This window comes from Cyprinus carpio, chromosome A17, assembly GCF_018340385.1.
Source record: "Cyprinus carpio isolate SPL01 chromosome A17, ASM1834038v1, whole genome shotgun sequence".
Classification (NCBI taxonomy): Eukaryota; Metazoa; Chordata; class Actinopteri; order Cypriniformes; family Cyprinidae; genus Cyprinus; species Cyprinus carpio.
Window position 1 is genome coordinate 24,845,336 of NC_056588.1, and position 9,966 is coordinate 24,855,301.

General features: G+C 34.4%; 1 pseudogene; it reads left to right on the forward strand.

Annotated features, from left to right (window-relative positions):
- The window catches only part of LOC109085400, a 56,294-nt pseudogene that overhangs the window by 23,420 nt on the left and 22,908 nt on the right, over window positions 1–9,966 (forward strand).

Consider the following 9,966-nt stretch of genomic DNA (forward strand, 5'->3'; position numbering starts at 1 on the left):
GGTCAGCTGTCCTGAGTGTCTTTCATGCTGGCTCCAGGTCCAGTCCTTATAGTCGAGTACTGTACACTGAAAACCCTAATAAGTTGACTGAACTAAATCGATTGAGTAAACTCGTTGCCTCAATTTAACTGAGTAATGGAGTCTACCAAAACTTACATATTTAAGTTTATTTAACTTGGCGGTTTTGTAGACTATACTTAAATCGCTCAGTTTACCAAACTTGGTGCTTATTAAATGTACTTAAACGAATATGTTCACCTAACTTGGTATTAATTTCAGGTGTACTTATATATTTAAGTTAACTCAACATGGAAATGTAACTGAAACTGTTGTTCTTATTTTTGACTGCACACATTGTGCACACCAATCTGAAGTAAAACAATGAACAGCATATTTAATCTTTGACACTTTATTGACAAAATGTCACAATATTAATGAAAATACAGTAAACCCTATACTGTAATGGAAATGGGTCACAGCCTCACTGTATAGGTGGTAACAAAATTAACTAGTGTAGTACATCAATAGTACAACTCTATGCACATATATACTTTACTCAAGTATCACAATTATGTTAATGTAAACATAATTAGATTTGACAGTTTAAGCTTTGTGCAAACATAGTGAACTAAAATAAAACATACTCAACACTGTCTTTCACCAAAGTTTTACAGTATTACAGTACAAACTGTAGTTGAAATATTACTGGGTCACAACCACACTGTAAAGGTGGTAACAACAGTAAAAATGTTCAACATTAACTAGTGCACTTACATCAATTGTACAACTCGGTGCACTTAATTACACTTTTTATACCTCACAATTGTTAATGTACTGAACATGTAGGCTAAACATAAGAACTACAGTCTTACTACAGTTCACCATTTAAGCTTTCTGCAAACACAGCAAACTAAACTAATACATACTGAACATGTCTTTGGAGGTCTTTGGCCCAAATGTCACAATATTACAGTACAAACTATACTGTAATGGAAATATTACCGGGTCACAACCACACTACAGAGGTGTAACAATGGTAACAATATCCCAAATTAAATACTGGCACATCAAGGATAGTGTTGCGATGATCAGACACTTAGTGAAAAAACATGTATAAATATAGTATTGTGATCAGGAATCAAAGGTTTATCATCAAGTATATTTAAAAAAACAAAAAAACACATCACTAACCCTAATCCAACATTATATTGACATTTATACATTTTAATGTAAATGTAGATGCTTCCTGCAGAGAATTTGGTTTACACTTCTTAAAGTATGCATTATAAATTACATTTATTATTTTGAAGTCTTGTACAAAAAAAGTTGGCTACATTTGTATATTAAAGGAATACGCCACCCAAAAATAAAAATGTACTGACACTCAGGCCTTTTAATATGAGTTTGTTAAAGGCCTTCTGAATTGACTCAATGGGTTTTGGTAAGAAAAATATTCATATTTAAAACTTTTTAAAGTAAAATATCCAGCTTCCAGTGGACCATATTCAACTTACAGAAAAAGAGTGATGTGACGTATGATGCACCTTAAAGGCACAATATGTCATTTTTCACCGCTAGAATTTTAGTCGAGGCTGAAATTATTAATTTAGTTGAGGCTGAAAGCTGTCGAAGAGAAACGAGGCCGCTGAACGAACGTGATACACAGCTTGAAAGCAGCTGAGCTTTTAATATGCCACATTTAAAAAAAAAGTTAAATGTAAAAACGGATATTTTTCTTACATAAACACATGGATTCCCATTGCCTTTATTAACCCCTTGGAGCCATGTGGAGCAGTTTTATGATGGATGGATGGACTTTTCTGAGCTTCAAAATCTCATCCCCCATTAACTCCCATTATAAAGCTTGGAAGAGGCCAGGATAAATTTTATTATAACTCTGATTGGATGGCTTGAGGGTCAGTAAACCATGGGGTAATACATTTTGGGTGAACTATCCCTTTTAAGATCAGATGTACTTACTAAACATGACTTGAAGAAAGAAGAGTCTTCATCTCCGAGCATGACAGGCAGTCCTCAAAGAACAAGGGTTCAGACCTCAGCTGGCTGGTCTGACTTTAGAGGAAAACATGAAATTCTATTAATGCAAATCTACTTTAAGCATTGTTATGATAATATATGATTTAAATTAAGATTGTCTATCATACATAAAAGATTACTGATATGAAAACTTAAATTAAATAAATTACATGTTGACAAAATGAAATAATTTTAAAAGGGTAGTTAAAAAGGATGACAGAAAATTATGTTATCATTTACTAAAGTTGTTCCAAACCTGTATAAATTTCTTTGCTCAGCTGAACACAGGAAGATATTTTTAAGAATGTTTATAGCCAAGCAGTTTTGGGACAACATTGACATGTACATACTAAAAAGAAATACTGAGGAAGTCAATGGTGCCCCAAAATTGTTCGGTTACAAACATTCCTTTAAAATATCTTCCTTTGTGTTCAGTAGAACAAAGAAATTCATACATCTTGGACAACTTGCGGGTGAGTAAATGGTGACAGAATTTCCATTTTTGGGTGAACTATACAGTACCTTTAAGTTATGTTAAATAAGACAAATAATTACGGACCTCTATTTGCTGTAAAAACTTCAACAAGTGCTGACCAGGAGTCCCCATTCTGGTTTTAAAAAGGTCCATGAACCGTGAACTGTGTCTGTCCAGGTTTTCATAGAATCCCTGCTGTAGATTTTTGTCCATAATTCTGTTGAACATGCAAACCTAGGGGTAGACAAGGCCAGGTGACATAATCCCATAAGCTTTTACACAGAAATGCTTTACAGGCTAAGAAATAATTAGAAAATAATGAAGAGGCTAAGAAATAATGTTGCTTTATTATGTTAAAGTAATAGACCACTAAAAAAAATAAAATTTTCATTTACTCATGCTCAAATTGTTGTAAAACCACATGATTTTAATTAAATTTTCTTTTCTTTTGGAGCCAAAAATGTAATGCTTACATTTCCACATCTCCTTATCTCACATCACCTGTAACAGAAAAAGTTGAAAATATTAAGTTTAACAAAAGTCAGTGCAAAAACATAGAAAATTATATTAAAATTAAGATGGTAATCTTACAATGTTATCCAAAATAAACCTAAACATGCAAATAAACGTCTCTGGCTCTAAAAAGTGACAATCGGATAGATATGGCTATTAAATAAGTAAATCACTTTGTAGCTAATTACTGGTGACCAGTGTGAAGATGGCCTGTAATTTCACAATCTATGGAACATCACTAGCCTAATTCGTCTCAGTTATAGTAGCAATGTTCTTATAACACACAATTAACCTGCAATTCATACTTCACAAATACGCTTTACAAGACAAAGTAGTTTGTTTCGGCTCAGCTCACAGAGATGTAGTGTCGGAGGACGAACATGTTCAGAAGGTTTTGCATGAAATGACCAGAGCTGCTGATTTTGTTTCTGATTGTGGATTGAGTTCCGCTTGCTACGTGCTCAATTTTATAAGTGTTTGAGGCTGGGGGTTGTAAATGGCTTCAATTTGCTTTCTCAGAGTGTATTTTTAACCTCTGTTGCAGATGTTTAAGATGTTTCAGGCCCATCGGTGGTCCTGCTTCAGCGTTTTAATTACCCGCTCCAAATCTCATCAAGAACTCGAGCATTTCCTCATTAATGCTGTCGCTGTGTTGATGGAGCTGGTATCAGGCAGTCATTTGAGCGTTGAGCAGCTGAAATCTGGTTATGTTCATGTGCAGCGGCCCACGATGGAGTCAGAGCAGGTCACAAACCAGATAAAACACTTAATTAAGCTTCTGCAGGATAAGCTACCCAAACACTCCTGATTAATTTATTTGATTTTCTCAAAGCTAAGTCCCATGTGAGCCACCTGACTCGTTTTTTCATTTAAATTGTTTAATGTTTTCTCAGCAGAGTTGTCTCAGTTTTAGCTCATTTGAATTTTGAGTGGAAACATAATAGACAGGGTTTATAGTCATCAGGATGTACAGGAAAAGTTTTAAAGGAAAACTTAATTCAGACAAATCCATATCTTTCATTATGCATGCACTGCGTATAAGAGTTTCTTTTAAGAATGTTTAAAGACTGAGATTTCCCCTGCACATTTTACAATAAATCACTCAAACACAAGATTTAGATTTACAGGCAAAATTTTAATCAAGGACCAAAATGTGTGCTGAAAAAAAATTACACTGTAGATCAAACTCTTTTAAAAAGATCAGAGATCTTGGTTTGATGGTACAGTATGTCCCTTTAAAATGCTCATGGGATGTGATTGGAACCCTCTTGCGCTGTGATGTATGTAGGCTACAATGGCCATCTGCTGTGGTTGAAGGGTAAACCATAATAGCACAGATTCGGTGGTTAATGGAGTAGAGAGGAAACAAACCCCATGAAACCTTTCTCTCTTCTGTTCAGGTGTCCCGCCATGAGAGACGAATCTCCCAGAGCAGCTCAACCAGATGCCTCTGTACCCCGCCGAGAAGATCATCTGGGACCAGTACATCGTTGCCACTGAGTACTATTCAGGAGAAGGTGGGCATCACCACATTATCCTCATACTATTGTGTCTCATACCTATCCATTGATGAAATTAGAGGAATAATTCAACAAAAAATGGATGTACTCGTTTACTATTTCCTAACCTGTATTAGTGTATTTCTTCATTTTAAAGAACAATCAGCTCTTTTCCATACAACAACAGGTTCATAGTGACCAAGTATTTAAAGTTCCATGAAGCACAAAAGATACATAAAAACATCATAACTTGGCCCACATAACTCATGTATTATTTATGAGGGTTTTTGTGTATGTGTGTTTGCGAGGAACATGCATGTATTTTTGTCATTTACTGATAATCTTCCCTTCCAAAGACGCTTTGAAAAATGCGAAAAATAAACAAACAAACAACAACAACAAAACTGGCAAGTGTCATTAATGCAAAACGCCACTTGGTGCCACTTGGTACAGACAGATTGTGTCTGTCTGTGCAAAATTCTAAAAAGCTGTGTGAAGATTCTTCAAAAATTCTCCTATGTTCTACAGAAGGAAAAAATGGTTGAGTAAAAATTATAAATGAACAAAGACAGAAGTTTTCTGTAGGTAATAAAATTTGAATGGTAATGCACTGAAATTTCAACAATAGAAAACCATTTGAAATGGTTTTGGATGGCTGAAATTATATTCAACAACGAATTTGAGTAGAAACATACTTATTAAAAATTTGAAGTTTATTTTTTTAATATGTACGACTTTTATATATACAAAGGTTTTTGTTTTAGTGTTGATTATTAAATAAATTTGATTACTCAATAGATTAATATTTAATGTTATATAATATTAAATAAATTTTCATTTTTGGTTTTTGGTTAAATGGAACAAGATTTTTTTTTTTATCAAACCACTGAACACTAAATTCCTTTCAGTGCATCACTACATTTTAAAGGGGCGGTTGATTGCAATTACATTTTTTTAACATTAGTTAGTGTGTAATGTTGCTGTTTGAGCATAAACAATATCTTCAAAGTTACGAAGCTGAAAGTGTAATGCAAACAGAGATATCTTTTAATTCTGGCAGTTTAATGCCTACAAAAACGGCTGATAGGGACTACAGTGAGTTACGTCCTGGGTTGGTGATATTACAAACCCTGAAAAACTCCACCCCTGGGAACATGCAACAAAGGGGGTGGGGCCATGTTGCGCTGCTTTAGAGAAGAGGAAGAGAAAACTAGGGGTGCACATAAAAATCTATTAATATATGAATCACGATGCTGTCTTCTAATAATTCTAATGCACTCACAAGTTTCAAAATCAATGTTCTAAAGCAGCGGTTCTTAATCCTTGTAAAGCGGTTTAGCCAATCACAACACACTGGGCCAGCTAACCAATCAGAGCCCATCCCATATTTCTGAAGGAGGTGCTTCATAAAAGCAGGAAATGTTCTGCGCATTTATAGGAGAAGGGACAGAGCGGTGTAGAATAAAGGTAAATTATGTGAAAAATAAATAATATATATTTTTTTTTTTTTAACCGAAGCATTAACACATGTTAGACTGTACCCCATAAACAAAAACAAACCCAAAAAAAAAATCAAAACACCCCATAAATACTTTAAGCTGTGTGAGTGTAAAAAACGTAACCTAAATTTCAGTAAAACAGTCTAATACTCTTTTAGTTGTAGTTGTTTGTGAATCTGCAGGTTGTTTAGCTCTTCCCAAACTGAATCTGCAGTTTCTGACCCTACATAACTATCTTTTGAGAAACTTCAGCCTCTTCCATCATGGAGTCCACCTATGAAATCCAGCAGGATATCGAGGACGTCGTGTTATGGATGAAGTCCTGGTTTGTTCTCAGTCTAAACTCAATTTGTTGTCATTTTGGGAGCTTAATAACTCCTGGACTTCATTGGCAAAGAAGCGTTATAGCGTCCTGGTTTATGATCTGCTGTGTTTGTGTGTTCGTGTCTCGCAGGCAGTCTGAGTACGGAGGAGTGGTGTTGGAGGATGGACTAAAATGGCACAGAGCATAGCGTCGTTTTCTATCATGGAGGTGACCAAGCCCAACATTAAAGAGAACTGGCCTGTACGCGTCCGAGCTGACGTCACCCTTAACCTCAAAGTCCGGGATAACATCAAAAGCAAATGGGAGGGTAAAGATGACTCTGCAAGCACTATCAAAAATAAAAAAATGCTTAAAATTTGACTATAATTAAAATGAAAAGAGAAAAAAATCATACTTAATTGTTAATTCAAAATATTAACCAAAACTATAGTAGTTTATTAGAGACACAAAAATTACACTTGCTCTAGCCTTTTGACGGTGAGCTTTGCATGATCAGATATTAATTTCTTCATCATGATAAAATCCTTCTGTTCTATAGAATCCCACCCTCAGACATAAAGCCCTTAAACAGCCAATATACAGTTTATATATATATATATATATATATATATATATATATATATATATATATATATATATATATTAGATTAATGGCTATAATGTCAAAATAACAAACAATATGAAATAAATCCTGTTGCTTTTATTGAAGGGTGAAGAAGTTGCAAAATGTCAGTGTTTTAGCACCAAGCGTTATCTTACCAATTGTTATGATGCAATGATTTTTATCAGAACAAACTTTTAAGGGTTTATTTTGTAAGACTGACACCTGTACAGTTTTTTTATTTTTTATCAGTACATTTAAATAATCTTTTCAAGTAGAATTTTATAATATGTATATTTTATTTTTTTGTATTTATGTAATTATTGTTGAATGTCTAGTTTGTATCTGCCATGTAATAGCCGCTGAAGCTGATATAGCAGTACATTTAAATAAAACAACAGTTCAGATCGTCATTTGTTCTTAAAGGGCTGCGCAAGCACGATGTTTGCTTTCTGATCACGGTGCGCCCCAACCTGCTCTACAGCACGCGCTTTGACCGCCGGCAGCTGTTTGTGGATCAGACCGGGGTGGTGTACGTGAGAGGCTGTGAGGTGCAGGGCATGCTGGATGATAAGGGCCGTGTCATAGAGGAAGGTAAGACTGTTCACGGAGTTCACTCAGCCATATGATGAGTTTGCAGTCCACAGACAGCATACAGTCTAGACTGTCAGTGCTTTCTAAGCACGAGTCACAAGCGTAGAGTTTTATGTGGGTTGCCATGCTTTTACAGATGAACAATTATCGTGCTACAGTACATGGGCAACACATGTGATTATATCATTCTTATACAGTTGATATGTTATGTATAATAATATCATATTCTACAAGTTAAATGTTCTTGACTGTAGAACTGTATGTGAATCTCTGTTAAAGTGTAATTTATTTCTGTGATGCGCAGCTGTATTTTCAGCATCATTACTCCAGTCTTCAGTGTCACATGATCTTCAGAAATCATTCTAACAAGCTGATTTGCTGCTCAAGAAACATTTCTGATTATTATAACAGTTGTGCTGGTTAAAGTTTTAGTGGAAACTGTGATATATTTAATTTTTCAGGATTCTTTGATGGATAGAAAGTTTAAATGAACAGCATTTTTGAATATTTGAACCTTTCACCAATATTTTTAGCTATACTCTCTATGCAATATTTCATGAACTTTAACGAGTTACTATGTTGTGAGGAGGGAATGTGTGGGTGATATTTTTCTGATTATAGGACATCGTAGGAGAGAGATAAATCTGCAAAGCCATAAGGCAGCCAATGACTCATGAACACGAGTGATGAATCCTTAAACTGGCCTGAATCTCTCTCACACGGACCCTGAACCGACTCAATGTTGGACCTTCAGAATCTGGTCATTTCTGGTCCGGTGATGTCAGTGTGAATTAAGTTAACAGATGAACCTCAATTTAGAATGATTAGCAGTTTGTGCTGAATATTGATTTCCATCATTACACTTACATTCATTCATTAAGCAGAATCATTAGATTACCTCGTGACTCTCATTTATGGTTTTATTTGTGCATAGGTCTCGATCTGAAGCCCAAACTGAAAGGTGACACCAGGACATTTCGGGTATGGCTCAACCCAAACCAGTACCAGCAGGACATGACTAACAGCATCCAGAACGGAGCAGAAGACCCCTACGAGACCTTCAATATAATCATGAGACGCAAATGCAAAGAGAACAACTTCAAGGTCAGACAAGTCCTGATTTATCGCTGCCACCAGACTCACAGATCCATAGTGCTCACTGTCTACAAAAAAAAATATTAATAAATAAATAAATTATATGTGTGTAATTTTTAATTACATTTATATTTTAAGTGGTTGGTTCATAATTTAAGTAGTAAAATATGAAAGCCCGTTTCCACCATGGAATAAAAAAGGTAATGTCTGAGTTCATAGCTCATGGTTTTGCTTTGTTTCTCTGGCAAAAATAGCTGAGTTGCGAGATATAAACTCATAATTCTGACTTTCTCAAAATTCTGAATTCACGCAATTTTGACTCCTTATTTCTCTGAATTTCTGAGTTCACATTTAGCAATTCAGTTTTTTGTTTCTGCCACAGAAAAAAACAATAATGATAATAAAGGTAATTGCCATTTATTTTATTTTATTTTTTATTTTTTTGTCACAGTTATTTCTTTCGTTTTTGTATCTTGCAATTGTGCGAGTGAGTAAATTCTCAGTAATTTTTTTTATCCTCTGGTGGAAATGAGTTTCCAACCTTAAACAATTAAAACTAAAACTAAATTAAAAATTTCAAAAACTAAATGGAAAATCGTTTTTTATATATATATATAAGAAACAAAAAATTAATGATTAAAAATAACACCTTCTACCTGAAGTACTGTTTCCCCAGTCATACAGTGAAGGTGACAGAGGAAGATCCCGCTCGACAGATCCCGCCTGTCAGGTCAGGAATGGTCATTATTGGATAAATGCTGTGTATTATTGCTCTACAGGGTTTGCAGTTTGCCTTGTTCCATACATATTTAACATTTTAGATTTTAAAAGACAAGGGACACAACCATTCATAGAAATTCATTTAAAGAAATTAAGAGTTTTATGCATTGAGCAAGGATGCATTAAATTGTTCAAAAGTGATAGTGAAGACATTTATAATTTAGCTAAAGGTTTATATTTCAAAAAAATATGCTGTTCTTTTTAACTTTGTTCCTCAAAGAATCCTGAAAAAACGTATGGTTTCCACACAAATATTAATCAGAACAACAACAAAAAAATAACTGAGCAGCAAATGAGCACATTAGAATGATTTCTGAAGGATCATGTGCCACTGAAGACTGGAATAATGATGCTGAAAATTCAGCTTTGCATCATAAAAATAAATTACTATTTAAAATAAAATAAAATAAAAATCAGTTTTTTCAAATTGCAAAAATATTCCACAATATTAATGTTTATACTGTTTAGGTTAGCAGAAGAGACTTCTTTGAAATTTGGAATGATTGTGTAAGAGGGCAATTTGCGATGAAGGTTTATTGAAATTGCAT